The sequence below is a fragment of the Fringilla coelebs genome, assembly GCF_963513975.1.
Source record: "Fringilla coelebs genome assembly, chromosome: 16".
In the NCBI taxonomy this organism is placed as follows: domain Eukaryota; kingdom Metazoa; phylum Chordata; class Aves; order Passeriformes; family Fringillidae; genus Fringilla; species Fringilla coelebs.
In genome coordinates this window covers 5,316,730-5,333,398 of record NC_140042.1, presented here as the reverse complement: position 1 = coordinate 5,333,398, position 16,669 = coordinate 5,316,730, and the positions used below count along the sequence as shown (strand labels likewise).

Here is a 16,669-nt window from a genome sequence, read left to right as displayed (position 1 = left end):
TGTTAAAGTGCAAGAAGTGGGAAGCCAAGAAAACAGAGGGCTGATACACTGGTCACAAACTACCCTCTCAACCCACAAAAGCCACTGCAGGTTACTGAAAGATTACAACAGAAATGCCCTTCCCCATGAGCTGGTATAGGAAAACATGAAGCTACTGATACATCCCAGACAGACGGGCGGCACTAAAAAAATACATGAGCCAACCTTTTCTTGCTTATTTATATCTGAGGTTTTAAGAACACTATTCAACACAGTCACTGACTAATGCTGAGCCAGACCCAAAACATCCTTCATTCTCCAAGTCTTGTCTTTTAACACCTCATGGTCATTGCAGAGCATCTGGAAAAATAATTTATTGTATGTGCACAGTAACAGGAGTATTCCAAGAGCCAGAGCCTTTGGAAAAATAGAAATACACCTATTTTAAGCAGGGATCTTAATAGTTTGACATGCCCTGCTTTGTGAGGAGCTTTTGTTGTATTAAGCAAAGGGCGTGGTGTGGTATTTATTCCACAGGCTTTTCCTTTTCTAGACCTCTAGCACTTCACACAGCGCACTGGGAAAAACTGCAATTGCAAAGGCTGGCCAGTGAGCGTAGGATTACTTCATGAACAGGGAAAAAAAATCCACTGGATGGCCTCACATACTTAGAAATGGCAGGGACAAACACTACTTTTCTGTTCTAAAATATCTCATTGCAGAGGAGAATCTGAACTTTAAAGTCACATGATGATGAAACCATAGGTTTGCTAAACATGCAACGTGTATGGTTTGAATGACTTCAGCCAAGTTCCTGTTTCCCCTACAGAACTGCACAGTTTTTAGTCAGCAAGCGCCTGGATTCTTCACCGTGATGTACGGCAGCTGAAGAAGTTACTGTAACATACACACTCTGCTTCCTACAGAAATAGAAAGGGCTTTAAGCTCCAAACAATAATTGTATTTCATCTGCCATTTCTCAGTGAAAGGCTCAGCCTGTTGTTTCTGTGGAACAATTTCTTGAAAAGGTAAGTGCTTTATATTACTTTGAATATGCAATGTTTTATTCAAGAGGCTCAAACAGTGAAGCTAAGGTTGTTAGTTTAAAATTAAAAGTTGTTAGTTTTCCCTTTTTTAGCAACATTTGAACTACACAAAACAAAATACTGTATCTGGGAGAGGTCCTATGAAAGCAGAAATGTATAATGAAGCTGAAACTTGTGATAAAGCTGAGCATTAAGTAGAGAAAATGTGAAGACTGTTTTCCAGTAAGTACTTCGCTCCTGCTGAACCAATGGGAGGTGGATGATGAAATACTGTTCAGTGGTGTGGACAAACGACTCCAACCATTGCCTAAAACCAGTCTTTTAAAGGATGGACATTGTCAGATGATCCTAACCCCACTACAGGCATTGTACAGGACAGGAAACAGTTCAGGGATTATGTTTAAGTCACTGGTAGCTCCTTTATATTCTAGAAAAGTAAAACCGAAAGCTTTCAGTTTCTCAGAAACTGCTACTTTTCCACAAGGGTAGGATTTCTTAAGTCTTTATGATTTCAAATACTTGCCCAAGAGTAGGAATTGAGCTCTTACAAGAAAGATGAATATAGTATTTCATATTTTAGTCTCATATACTGCAAGCTGCCCCCCACCTTTTAACTTGGCAAACAGCGTGAACAAAAAGAACATCTTCTCTCCCCAGATCACGTGTTATCTGAAGTCACTGCAGGACATCCCTACCAACAGCAGAGTTTCACAAACAATGTTATGTGTATTGCTTTATGACTGGAGGAAAGAATATTTTCCTTCTAAAGGCTGGTGACAGAGTGCAGAAAGACTGCCTGCCAAACCTTTTATAGAGGAAGAGTTCTGGCTGCCAGGGAGAAACTCCCCTGGTTTAGGAGCTCTTCCTTCTAGACTTTAAATAAACACAAGTCTCCTTAAAACCTCCCCTTTTGCAAAAGTTAAACATTAAAGTGGGGATGGGGAACCCAAACCCAATGGACTCTTACGGACTAGGTCCCCACAGCACTGAAAGTCCTTTCACAACTTGCTATTTTTAAACTGTTTTTTGAACACTGTGCTCACTGTGTTGGAAGTGAAGGGGAATGTATTCACTGTGCTTCAGAAAGTGAAAATCAAACATATTTGCTTTAACTGCTGAATTGTAGGGAGGAAACAGGGATAGAAGGAGGAAAAAAAATCCAAGAAAAAAGGGAGGCCACATGAAGTTAAGGAGGAATTTGTGATGTGACTGATGGCAAATTAAAGTAAGAAGAGACCTGAGATAAAGGGACAGGAGCATGACAACACAAAGATAAACCAAGGAGCATAATGCACATTTCCCTCAGTAACGAATCATAAAACAAACAGAAATAGACCTGGCTTCTGCCATAGCTACCAGACTAAATGGAAATAAAAAAGTCAGTTTATGTCATACTATGTTGTAAGAGGAAAAAAAAAAAAATCGGGTCTTGAGGTGTTTGCACTGTAAGCTGACAGATTCCAGTAAAAGAGCTGAGGACTTGTCTGCTGTTGTCACCCCCTCCACCCACACCACAGCAGAACATAAACATTATGTGCATTTTGAAAAAAAAAAAAAGTCCCTGCAGTAAATCCAAGAACCAGAAAAGAACTGAGGGAATACGAGATCTTCTCACAGCAGAAGAAAATGACATAATAAATTCTCTATATTTTTTTTATGATGGAAACTCCAAGTATTTTGGAAAAAAAAATGGCCTGCTGTTTGAGTATTCTGAAATAAAACATCACGTGAGAAATATGCCACCCTCTACTGCTCTCATGGAACATATATTTTTATTTTAAATTAAATTAGTACTACCAGTAGTCTGAAAAAATTTGCAAACATTAATACTACTACAGCAGAAGTAGTGAGCTCCTTCATCCTACTGTTATTTTATTCTAAGCATGAATTTGATGCTCTGGGAATGCTTTAAAAGTGGAAAGATAATTTCTAAGAGCTGCTTTACATGATAGATGAGCACCTTACAGTCACAGGAATCTCTAAAGCTACTCAGTGATGTAAACAAACAAACAAAAACCAAAAACAAAACAAACAAAAAACCCAGAGAGGTTGTGCCATCTGGGACTATTCCAAATCCATCAGTTGCAGAGGCTGCAGGGGAGTCAGGCTGTTCTGGTGGGGCCCAATTTATAACCCCAGCTTGAAAACCCTAATGCAGCCACTTCATGAGGTGGTGAACAATGCATCTTGAAAAGTGCTCTGTACCCTCAAATTTCATTGAAATCATTCTGAAGAGACAAAATATTCAAAAAAAAAAAAATCAGATTGTCAGGAAGTCAGAAGTGTACAGGTAGGGGTGACCCTTTTAGAGAGAATGCAGGTGTGTTTCAGCTTGTAGGAAGAACTGGCCATGTCTGCTTGTCCCCCCTGCACAGGAGCCTTTCCTACCACAGCCTGAGCTCCAAACTGCCATTTGCTCTTCTTAATAGTGAGACACCAGAACCAAATATGAAAAGAGTCCCTGACATTATCATTGTGATTCTTTTAAGCTTCTAGGAATAATTTAAGGGGGAAAGTTAATAACTACAGCATTGACCTTAATCTTATTTACCAAACTAAAAATATTTCAGAATTGGCTACAAACTGCTAGGAGATATTTCTTCTTCTGTAATAAACGCTTTATTGAATTCAAAAAAAGATTTATGCTCAAACTGACTAGCCCCAGCAAAGCTGCAAAAAGCTTGCTCCTCTGGTAAAATTTTGTTCGTGCGGGAATCGCAAGGTGATTCCCTTTAAAACAGCACAGCTAAAATTTTTTTCTTAGCTCAGTATTCTGATACTTACACAATTATAATTATAAATATTTAGTTGCACTCTTATTTCCCCAAAGTGAGCATGTTGATTCTAGGCTAAAGAGATTCCTTTTGTTCAGTTTAATTCCTTCCTCAGATGAGGTAATTTAAAAGACATACACTTAGGTGAACATAATAATATTTAGATGGAGAGGAAGCATCAATGTTAATTATTTAACAATAATGTTATGTCTGTGGTTGCAACTGAAACTGTTTCAGGCATCAGTCCTGACACCAAACGAGAGCAAAACACATCCTTAGCCTCTGCTTAACACCACTGGGCTGTCAGTAACACACCACAACGTGCAAGCAGGTGGGTACAGGAAGGGAAACAGGATGCTGCACTTGCTTGCACAGTAAGCTGCAGTTACTGGAATATGCTGCATTAAGCCTTACTTTGTTTTAAATGCCCAAAGAGTATTTAAAGAAAATAAAAATACATTGCCATGGTCATAATTGAACCCAGCATCAGTACCAAGGCCAGGTCCTGAGCACATTTATTCAAGTTTTGGTATCTTTTTTTCCCCCTGTAATTTGACATTAAGGCCATATGATTTCCTGTGAAACCCCAAACAATGGCCTTTGTTTCCTTTGCAATGATGTTACCAGAAAAGTTGAATGTTGCTAAATTATTGTGAGGTTCTCTGCAAAGACAGTGAGCACAGTTAATTGGCCCACAGAAGTTGTTGAGAAGATAGTGGAGATATTCACAGTACCAGAACTGAATTCTTCCATTCAGCCCTGCAAAAGTCCTGGTGGAATTTGCAGGTAACACTGGAGGCTCTGGTGGAACAGCTCTAAATGTAAATATTTCCTGACCTTGACTCTACAGTGTAGGACAATAACAGACTTTCTCAGATGCTCAAGTGGCCACAATCCTTCACCAGATTAAGCTTCAAATCTCTATCCTAACAAAAGATCAAAATTTGACTTCAAGTTTCCTTCATTGTTGAGACTCCCCCTAAGTATTTAAGAAGAAATGAATAGCAGAAGTAAAAATTTCATACACAAGAATTTCTCATATTTAATAAACTATTTTTAAGCTTCAAAATTATGTTGACTCTTAACTTGCTTCAGAGACTTCTGCCTGTTTTGCCCATCAGTTCTTTCCTACATGGTGCACCCCAGCTCAGAGGCTGGCACAGAGTCTGACCAGACAACCTTGCCTCTGCAAGACCACCTGTAACACAAAATATCTTCTCTGGGTGCATCAGTCCTTCCTGAAGTGGAATCCCTCAGAAAATAACCTTTTCTACAAAGCAAGAAACTCTGTCTTTAAAAAGGGACAAAGAACACTGCTCAATCAAAACATAACTCCACGCTTTTCTATAAATGAAATTATAATTATATAAGATTACATACACATTTAATCAAAGCCACTTTGATAAGTCAACTTTTCTAATTAAAACCAGTATTAGAATTCCAATTTTGAGGAAAGATTAGAAACATCAGAAATGTGAAGTAGTGTCAGAGGTAACAACCATAAATTAACTGTCAAACAGTATTAAGACACTGATTTATCTATAATGAGCACTGCTTAGAAACATTAATGCATCTCTATGAATTTTTACCAATTTAAGATTACTTTCATTTTAAGAGTTAACATTACTAGAATGCCCTTATGGAAAAGGCATTATGTACAACTAAGTATGCAGTTTCTTGCCACTGTGAGTTATAGAAACTTCTGTAGGGAGAACTCCATGGTCCTGTCTTGGCCTGCTTGTTCAGACCAGCTTTAGGTAAAACAGAATAAAGTAAAAACACCAAAGTCTAACACAAAATTGGAATATTTGTGAATAAAAAAGATTTTTTTTCCCCAGAAAGCACTCCACACAGTAAAAATGCTTATTTGTTTAAGTTTCTCCAGTGCTGAGGAACATCTATAATCAGACATTCCAAATTAATTAGGAATATGGGTTCATTATCTCATGTTTAAATATATTTAATCTTTGCAACTAAAAAAGGTGTGTTATTTTCTGTATCAATCAGTACAAGGTGCACAGAAATTTCCTCTTAGAAGTTGAGCAAATTATGCTTTTAGGTGGTCTGGAAAATGCATATATCCATATCCATTACAGTTTTTCACAAGTACATATTATGTTTTCATAAAAGCTTTTTGGCTTAAAAGAAAAGGAGCCTCCAAGCATTTATACAGTAACAAAATCATTGTATCAACATATCACAGAGTCATTACAGCTAACAGCCTAACCATATTACTCTAAAAATTCCCTATTTCCAGGAAATTATAATGTAGCCGTAATAAATGGTCCTTGCTAAAAGTTTATCAACAGGTTTATAATGCACCAGTAATCATTTTCTCAAAGTTGAGCATGCAGAAAAGCATTATTATGTTTTTGCTGTTTTATGCAACAGCTACATCTAAGAAATGACAGCGTTATTAACGTATAAAGATGTTTTGGTATAAAAGCAGTTTGTTCATAACAGTTCTTTAACATTCTCATTAATTTTATACAGGCTCCTCAGCACAGACTGCAGCTATGAAAGGCTTTTTTTCAGAACAGAAAGGAAGCAAAACTAAAACAAAGAAAGGAATGTGGCTCATGCCTCATATTGTGATTATCTTTGCATTTTCCTCAGTATGTGGTGTGAGACTGCAGCTGGGTTCAAATGATACAAAATTCCCACCCTTGTGACAGGACAGTGGAGCTTTTTGTGGCTGGAGCTGCTGCCCACACACTGGATTGCCCTGCAAACCGCCTTGGCCTTTTTTGGCGAGATGGGGAGGAAAAACAGCTCCACCTAAACAGAGCCAGCTCCTTCCTCACCAGCTGAACAGCCAGAATTCCATATATTCCACAGGCAACATGAGTGTGCTGGATCCTGGCTGTCCACAAAGCTGAGCCGCACCAAGTGAGGAAAAGCAGGGAGTGGTAAGAGCAGAAACCACATCAAAAATAAAAAAGGCAGATTTCTCTGGTTAAAAATAATTTCAAGCTAACTTGGGTAATAACACAGGAGCGTAAAATCCACCAAGAAATTACTGCATTTATTCTGAACAAATGGTTCATACGCCTGACTGCACATAATATATTCAATGCAAAAATAGGCATTAAAACTGTAATTTAAAACTTGTTTCACCTTCCTTTTCCAGTTCAGTTTCAAACACTGTTGAACAGAAAATAAGCACAGTGTGGAAAGCAGGATGACTTCTCACAACATGACGTGGATCAGCTACCCAAGCAAGAGCCAGTCTTTCAATTCCACAGAAGAAATTGAAGCTGTCATAACTTCTCAAAACATCATATCCAGAGTTATGCACTGTTACATTGCCTTTTTTGTACCCACTGGATTAATAGCTGGCATATGTATTTTGATCATTTTCATAAAGAATCATTTGCAGAACAAAAGAGCAAGCTCGGACTTACTTCTTCTGCACTTCACTATCAGCAATATCATAATGATTTTTTTCTCCTTTACTGTCATCTCTAGACCTGACTATTTAACCACAACCCACCTTGCCTGTAGCGTACTGTCATTTTTTTTCAACTTTGGTTATTTCACTTCTCAGTATGTTTTCATTTTGACACTTCTCACACTATTACTGGAGAGATTTCCAAAATGGCCTGCTCTCTGCAAAGCCACCCAAAGACCCATCTTGTGTGTTGGGCTTGTACTCACGTACACCTTCTGTTTGTCCCTGACAGAGGCAGTGCTGGTTGGCACTGATAATTACCACCAGGAAGCACACTGCCAGTTGGATCCATTATTTGCATGGCCTGCCTATGAGATTGTTAAATTCATCTTTGGGTTTGGAATCCCATCATTGCTCCAGATCCTCTGTTTTATTGTTCTGTGTGCTAAAGAAGCACCTGCATCCTTGCAGCAGCACATCCGTGATTACCCTGCCATGTACCTGATCAGCGCGACAATGTTTATCTGCCGCCTGTTTTATAACGTCATGATTCTCTTCAGGACAGCACTGAAACTACAGAGGAGCATTGGAACGACAAAGAACGAGCTTGTGATGAACATTGCGGAAATAGTGCTGTTCTGTGAGAGCTGTGCTAGTTTGGTAGTTGTACTTTTTTTACATCAATCGTGCAGGGATGAAGTACTTAGAATCATACAGACATGCCGAAGGAAAACCCATGCCAGCAATCACCTTGAAATACCAGAAGCAGCCCCAGCCCATCAAAGGGGGTCTCAGTAATTCTTGCTCTTCTAAACAACTGTCAATCCACTTTGCTTTTTAGCTTGTGGGTTTTGGTTTGGTTTTTTACTTCTTCAAAAAAAGGGCAGTTGTTCCTTCTTTAGAACCCAAACTTGGCCTATCTTAAAGCTAGCAGTACTGGAAGAAAAAAGATCGTCAGTTCTAGTACTTAAAGTGGAATCTGTAAGAAAACTTCCAGGGTCTGGGGCTGTTTGGGTTTTTTTCATATACACATGTATATTTAAATAATCTATTTTTCTGCAAGCCATTGCTTCAAAATGAGGTAGAAAGATGAGTACTGTTGCCATAGAACTGTGCTTCTGCAATAGTATCAATGCCCTAGCAGAGCTGCAAACAAAAATGTGGCAGGAAGCAACTTTGAACAAAGGTCAAAATCTGTAGTCAGAGCATTTTCTCAGGTGCGCTTCCTCCTTTGACTTCTTACCCTTCAAACTACGTATTTCTATAACACTGGTATATATAATTATAGTGGCAGCAGCAGCAAAGTTTTTGTCTGAATTCCTGTGCCAAAAAAAAGAAAGAAATCAAATTAACGGAAACACGGGTCCGTAAAGGAAAGCTTTGGGTCCTTTGTGAGGCACTGAACTAGAAAGATCAATAGGATGGCTAATTAAAACTTTGTGCAAGAATGAAAGCTTTTTGTTAATGTACTCTCAGCTTCTACTTCGTATTTAGACTTAAAGCAATGATTGATTTCAGCCATTCCTGATGAGTTCATTCAGAAGTACGAAGTCATTGGAAGAGCCACATTTTCAGTAATATACTGACTGAAAAACAGAGAAAAGCCAGCCCAGAATAGTAGAACTGAGGTGTATTTTTAAGAAGGGAAACAAAACCCAAGTTCCTAACTGGAATCAAGGTTCTGCTAGAGACAAGCATTGTACATTTAGATGAGAGTTGATGGGTAAATGGTGCAAAAAGATGAAAAAATCTGAATTAGAATAAAACAGTTGTGGTGCAGGAGTTTGGATGAAGCCCTGCAGGATCAGTAGTTGATGCAGGCTGAGATGTAGGCGCAAAGCTCTAAATGCTTGCTTTCAGCACACTGTTACTGCCACCAAATCTGGACGGGAGCCACCTTAGGCATTTGGCTTCGGCTTCATCTTCTCTTACAGAAGTGGAGAGAACGGAAACAGGAAAAGCACAGAATTGTACTAAAACTTCGATAATGACGTGGACTCAGATGGCAAAGTTACAAAAACACAGCACTGTGAGGAGAAAATAACTTGAAGAGTTCTGAGAAAAGCTATTTTGATGCTTAAATCTGTGCCTTTGTATGAAACCCAGGTGCTAATGGAACTGAAAGGGGTTTTTTGCAGTTATATCCTTTGAAAGATCTTCCTGATGAGGTCTTCCAGATTTATGTGGGGAGCTGGTGTAAATCAGCATGGGCTGCCTAAGAGAGAACAGCAGGAACTGACTGATCAAGGTGAACATCTTCCACAAGCCAACAGCCAAGTGCAGAAATAAAAGAACAATAATCTTGCAAACATAGATCAAGTATCTAGAAATATGGATCTCGTCTTGGACATCCAAATCCTGACAGGTATTGGACTATGACTGCATCACGTGCAAATAAAGGACAATATGTAATCCCACTATGACTGTAAGGACCAACATTTCCACAAGATATAAAAATCAGCTGGTAAGATGTCTGAATTACATTGTGTCAGCCTGTTCCCCTGTTCAATTTTGTTCTGCTGCCAGCATGAACAGATGGATAATTAAAGAACTCTACATATAAACAGATCATTATAGAACGTGGTCAGAAAGGAAGTAGGCAGATAAGAATCATCTCTTTGAACACAAGAGCCAATTTCATACTTGTGAAAGGAATTCTCAGATGGCATCAGAGGTTTTGTTTTGCACCTGAGAAGAGGGAGATTAAATAACACAGACCAAATATCAGCCTTGCAGAAAGAAGTCTGAAGAGATGAGTTGTAGGAGCTGTACATCACTGAAAAAGCTGACAGACTGAGTGAAAGAATATGTCAGAAGATGCAAGCTGTTTATCCCAGCTCAGAAAGTCAGAGTTTCAGCTGCGCTGTGGTTGAGGAGGATATTTTGTAGTACGGGAATTATGTGCAAATGACTCTACCTTACTTACAGCTTCCATACATTTTATATTTAAGGATAAAAGAATAAATATTGTGTTGTTTCTGAGTTACTTTGAAAGGTGCCTAAAAGAAAGTTGAGTCAGTAAAAGCTGGACCTGGAAAGTGATGTGAGTGAATGCCAGTAACACACCTGTGAAGAGCCATGGGGTTGAGCAGGTGCTTCATGATGCTCTCAGCAGGGTACATAGCTAGAGCAGAGCCATACCCAAGTGTCACAGACAAAAAAACCTGTAGGGACCTACTGTCAGATGTAGGATCTGAGAGTGAGCACACCTTGGCAGAATGAACAACTCTGTGTGAGCCTGTGAGCACTCCTGGGGAAAGCTCCTGGCAGCCATCTGTGAGATGTGAGTATGTGTACTCTGATCTCTTCCCTGCCCACGTGGAAAAAACCTGAGTATTTTCTGGATGGCTGGTTATATTGCCATGAAGAAATCTCTCTGTACAGTGAAAAGACTTTGCAACTGAATATGAGAAAACAAAGGTAAACATGAGGGAAGAGGTTGAAAAATGCAAAACTGTGAGTCAAATAGTTATGAGTATAAATTTTAGCAATAGAGAAATGTTTTCACAGATTTATTCTTGACAAAGTCAGAGCTTCCAATAAAGTTTAGGGCAATGAGCATGTGGTCCTAGAGAAAATCTACTTGCATCCAGCTAGAATATGAAAGGAAACATCCCTATGTGCAACAGGGTAGGAACACAAGCAGTTTCCCAAAATCCTTCTAATACAGTCTGATATGAGGGAGAAAAGAGCAGTTTTAGCTAAGATTAAAAGTAATATTTTTTAAATAATTAATAATCCAAAGAATATTTTTAAGAACAAAATAAAATCTCCATGGTCTGAGATTTTTTTTCTCTTATGCAAGCAGCAGCTCGGGTGAACCCTCACTTCTCCCAGGCTTCACCCAGTTGTGAACAGTATGTTCCAGAAGAAATACAGCATATATTTTTATAGGCAGGCTGTCAAAATTAACTGAAGGGATATACTGGAAAGTTCAAAGGAGAATATTTTACTTCTGCCTTGGTAATATTTGTATCTTTCTACGACTTTGGTCTTCATTTGAAAAAACCACTTTGTTCAGTAGAAGCGGAGAAATGACCAGGCTGCTGAAATTAAAGCTTGAATTTCTGAGTTGGTAACATGTTTTGGAAAAGAACTCAGGATGCATCATTACTGAACCAGCTGGCTCAAACTTGACCTGATCCCATTGCAAACAACATTTGAGCTAGAGACTGGACTTGCACACTTGAATCACAGCTCAAGCTCCTACATCCCTACACGTATTTCTAAGTCTGCCCTTAGTTACATTCTAATATTAAACTTACAGACACTGAAAGGACTTCAGTATTATTTATCTTGATTTTGAGGTAGCTGCAGAAGATTTGGGGCATGGTGAAAACTCAAGCAATTCAGCCAAAGTAAGTACCCTATATAATGTGTCCACCATATGTCGTCCACCATGTTGCACAACAGATAAATTCACTAATGGATAGAATAAAAGAAGGCATTTCACTTCCATGGTACAAAGTGTCCAGCAAAGGACTGCCACACTCAGCCACTAAATTAAAAATCATTGATGTTTTGCAAAAAAATTTTAAAATAGCATTTGAATAGAGCCTGAAGTCCTATGATGGGGCTTTGAGCATTCTGGTTTAGTGGAAGACGTCTCTGCTCATGGCAGAGGGCTTGGACCTAAATGATCTTTAAGATCCTTTCCAACCCAAACCATTCTAGGATACTGTGATCTTTCACTAGACAACATTTTGTGGCCCCATTAAGTGGAATTTTTAGATTATCCCTTAAGAGTTTTGCAATATATGCTTTAAGAAAAATAAAAAGGTTTTACCAGAATAGTTTGAATGGGTTTGAATGGGTGTAGTCCCTCCAAAAGGAAAAGGCTGAACTTTAAAAAATTATTTTTAGTAAGAAAAATGCATTCTCAGAATTATTGGCAACTGGAAAGCCTAAATACACAAAATACACTCCATCCAAAGTTTTCTGAAGGCACAGAAACAATTAATTCCAGCTCAAACTAAGTTTGGTTATTTGCAAGAAAGATTATTTGCTACTGAGGCTGGACAGGATAAAGTATGAGGGTGCTCTAGAGCAGGGAAATGGATGCTGATTTCATTCATGGTTGAAAAAGGTGAGAGACGATTTGGACATCAGTCTACCTGGAAAACCTCATGAACAGTACCAGAGCACCTGTATTTCCTCTAGAGATAGTTTCAGAACAGATTCTTACACAAATCTTATTTCTTTTGAAAATGGTTACATTACAGTGCAAGCATGCCAATACAATTTTAATTTATGCTTCCTTCCCCTTCCGTGAAAAACAGTGACTTTTTTTTTTTCAACTTTCTATACCCTTGCCCTGATCTAATTTCTCCAGGACTCAACAGCTTTATACCCAAAACACTTCCACACTTCTGACAGAACCCAAGAGTCTCTTCCATCTTTGAGGGCTTATCCAGCTGGAGAGACTGCCACAGACTGCTGGCACAAGAGCTGGGATGCATCAGACCTCCCAACGTTGCTCTCTCCCATACTCACACCTCCCACTTTCTTCCTCCTCAGCTGCCACCTTTAGCAGCACAGTAACAGGCACATATGTTGAAGTCTGCTAAATTACACAGAATATCTTCTAATATACCCCAGATTCAGTTTCTTGGTGCACTGAAGTACATCACAACTGCACCAGTGCTTCTGAAAGCCTCTCTGGTGTTAGACATGTTTACTGAGATATTTACAGAGCTTTACACATTGGCTGCTACCTAAAAACAAACCAGGAAAATTCCAAATGCTGGATTACTGAGGTCTGCCATTATACAAATGCTACTGCACCAGTTGCTTTCACAGATTTTCTCAGCAACACTCACAGGAAGGTAAGAGAGGTGGAGCTTTAAGACTCAACACTGTCACAACTGTGACCACGGATCACTAAGGCAGTCACTGTAAAGTCCTGTGGAATACTGACAAGGAAAGAGAAAAAGTACAATGTTCAGTAGCTGCTATACTTTGAAGTATTTTATGGAATATGGAAATTACAAACAGCGAGATTAAGATAGATTAATCAGTAACAATAATTTGACTGCATAAATAAGAGCCTGAAAATGCTGGGATCTATTTTAGGAAACAGAATTCAGAGGATTTGCACGATCATCTCACAAAATATTTAGAGAAATACAGAACCCATTAATTACAATATAATAATATACAAAATTACTATAATACTAAATATGACCTCTTATGTTTCACAGTTCTTCACAGCACAGAAAACAGCTACTTCATAGGTCATTTGAAAGAGAATTTCCTCACAACTCTGGAAGTATGGCAAAGTGACATATTTCTTACCATGAATTCAAACAAGAAATTATCATTCAGAATTATGCATCTTAATATCAGTTGATATTCACAGCTAGACAAGCAAGGACAGGCAGACCAGCTGATTATCAAATCCGGGCCCCCATAATAACAAACAACTGACATCCAGAAGCAAATGTTACACATGAAGAAAAGTAAAAAATCCTTCAGGCCCTTGCAAGATCAGTGGAAGCTCTGAAGGACAGAACTAAGTACAGCAAAACCACATGATCAACAAACAACAATAAAGACTCTTTTTAATCCTGTTCTTTTATGACAGCAAAAAATTAAGACCTTCAAAGCTGGTATCACAAGATTTTTCTAACATTTACAATATTCCAGTCCTACAATGCAATCATATTTGTACATGTCTCAAAGTAAAACACTTTAGGCTCTGTCCTCATCACCCTGTATTAAAACACTCCGTTCCACAGACAGTGGAAATCTTCTGTTCAAGAAAATTTGACCAGCACCAATCTGCGCAAACATTCTTTTGATCTAAATAATAACTGATGCCAAAACTATTTACCAAGAGACACCACGCAAGAATATCTTTAAAAACTTTTTAAATAGCACTGCCAAAATCCTCTATTCCTAGGCACAGTGTGTTGCAGAAAAAACAGCAAATAATGTATTTGCCTCAATGAAGGCAAAGGGCTTCTGCTCCCAAAGCCACTCAAAGAACCTCTGCTTCACTTCCTACAGAGAGGTCCTTTGTAATCTAAAGATATTTGACCACTGTAATTGGTGTCATACATCCGTTATAATGACATGTTAATTGCTTACTCCACACTTCTGAAACTGTCACACTGTCTTCCTGAAGTCCTAAATGCTGAGATCCCATTCATCCCATTCCAGCAGCAGCAGAATGCTGCAGCAAAGCCACTCAGGACACTGAACGTTCAGGTGTCAGATCAACATAACCACAGAAAGCAACTGCCACAAATAAAATACTGCTCTTTTATGAGGAAGATTTGACTTTCTTCCCATTCTAAGAACTCTGGCCACCAGTAGGTGGTGTTACTCAAAACGTCAAGTAGGTTTTTTTACCCCCTGCGGAGGAAATGCAAAACTCCACCTGCAACACTGGTGTTTCATGCAAAACTGAGGCTCCTCATTCTCTGTAGGGTAAACTTATTTCCTCCGTGTGATTTTGAGCTGAGAAATTCTTGAGAAGTAAGAGAATGACAACATACACCTGAAAATTTAAATATAAACAGGCAAAATGGGATCGACTTGAAGGTAGGAAAACTGAAATTTATCTTCTCTGTTTAGCGAAGGACCCTTCTCAGATGCTTGATGTCTTCAATCCAGTATTTTCCTTTAGACTGCCCAGAGGCTTTTAAAAAATAGCATAAATAACAGTAATCATTGCTTTATATCTATGTAAAATATGCTTCATTGCAATCTGCAAATAAATCTCTTCATTATTGTTCAGCTGAGCTCTAGATTTGAACGAACTATAAAACTTTAAAAAACACCATAGGCAGAAAGGAGGGTACAATGAACATTAGGCAAAATAAAACTGACAAATACGAGAGAAAGAGGTTTGAGTAGTTCTGGTAAAAAAGAAACCAGCAGAAACAGGGTTAATTCTAGCCTTATAAGGCTGTTCAGCAGCACTTCAACTGCACACAAATTAGAACAACCCTGGGAATCTATAAAGCTTGTTTTATTGCCAAGGACATGCAGCAAGATCTGCATTTTGCTCTTGCAAACTCTCCTTTATTTAATAAGTTTTAAAACAGAATAAGACTTTTATATGATTTTTGTTTTTACTGCTGAATCATCAACAGGTGGCACCCACTGCAGCTCTGCACACCTAAAAGCAAGTTTTTACCGAGAGGACAGTGGAAGTTGGCACATCCATTACGTGTGCACCCAGCAAGGAGCAGCCTGCTGCTGTCTGCAGGAAAACCAGCTCGGGAGAAATGGAATTAAGGTAAAATAAAGTGTTTCACAGTACATAGTTACCTGTAATGCTTTTAATTGCCTGGCTTTTGGCAGCCTTTCAGATGTAATTAAAATCTGACCACCTACGGACCTTTTAAAATCAATTGCTCAGGCTGTTAACTTATCTTTTATTGTATTTAAATCTGTTTTACTGCCTTATTCACAAATAAAAGGCTGTTACATAAAGACAACAGTTTATGTCTGACTTCATAGCTGCTTGAACCAAACATTGAACCTTCTAATGAGCATAATTTCATATGGCTATTTTAGCATGAAGATTTACACTATTAAAATCATTCAAAACACAGCAACAGGTACTGTATACCTGTTTCATTAAGAAATCAGAGCTCTGGAACCTGTATCTTTATTTAAGTATCTGTAGTTATTTCTGATTACTTGAATACATTGAAGCAAACTCAGAGCTGTATTTCTGACTAAAACTATTCTAACCCTCCTACTCCACTAGTGATCTGCTTTTTCCTCCCCCAGACTGCACGCTGGTAGGATTTAAGGCATTAAAATGTGGAAATATGAATTAATTTTACTAGCAAACAATTTTCAAAATGTATTTTCCTGTAAATAAAAATCAGTGGTTTGGTAGTAAAATGCAGATTAAAGCAACGTAAAATATTTTAAACTTAGCACTAACTAGCCTGGTTTATAATTTTCTTGCTGTTTTATTCGCTTGGGGTGTTTTTTTGTTTGGCTCTTTTTTTAAATAAACTTCTAGCAATGCTTCAAGTGCATAACATTCAAGATTTGAAGTAAACAAATCTGATAACTGGTTATTTTCCATTACTACCCGGAAGTCAGTGAAACTTAATAAATCACAACAGAAAACAAATTGAGTATAATAATGTTGGTGTAAATCAATAGGCTGCTTGTATTACCTTCATTTCTAAAATGTGCCTTTCCCTCCCACTGAAAGCAGCAGGAACCAATTCCTTTTCATCTCTGCTGCCTTCTCAGCCACAGACCCTTACAAGCTGACAAAATAAATAAATATATATATATATATTTAAAAATACAGATTTCCTATATTAAGTTAAAGTCACTCATTTGATTTCTCAGTATTTCTTAATTTTTTAATATAGAACCCCTTACAGGCACAAACAATTTTAACAGACTTGCCCTCATGATGGTATTTTGATCTAGAACAAATTTAAATTCTTTTAAGTGAATCTTTGCATTTATATTAGAACATGATGTTTCCCACAACCTCA

General features: G+C 38.2%; 1 protein-coding gene across 1 annotated transcript in view; it reads right to left on the bottom strand.

The window, feature by feature from the left end:
* Window positions 1-16,669, bottom strand: part of CHLSN (cholesin) — a 138,988-nt gene that overhangs the window by 105,994 nt on the left and 16,325 nt on the right. The window lies entirely within an intron of this gene.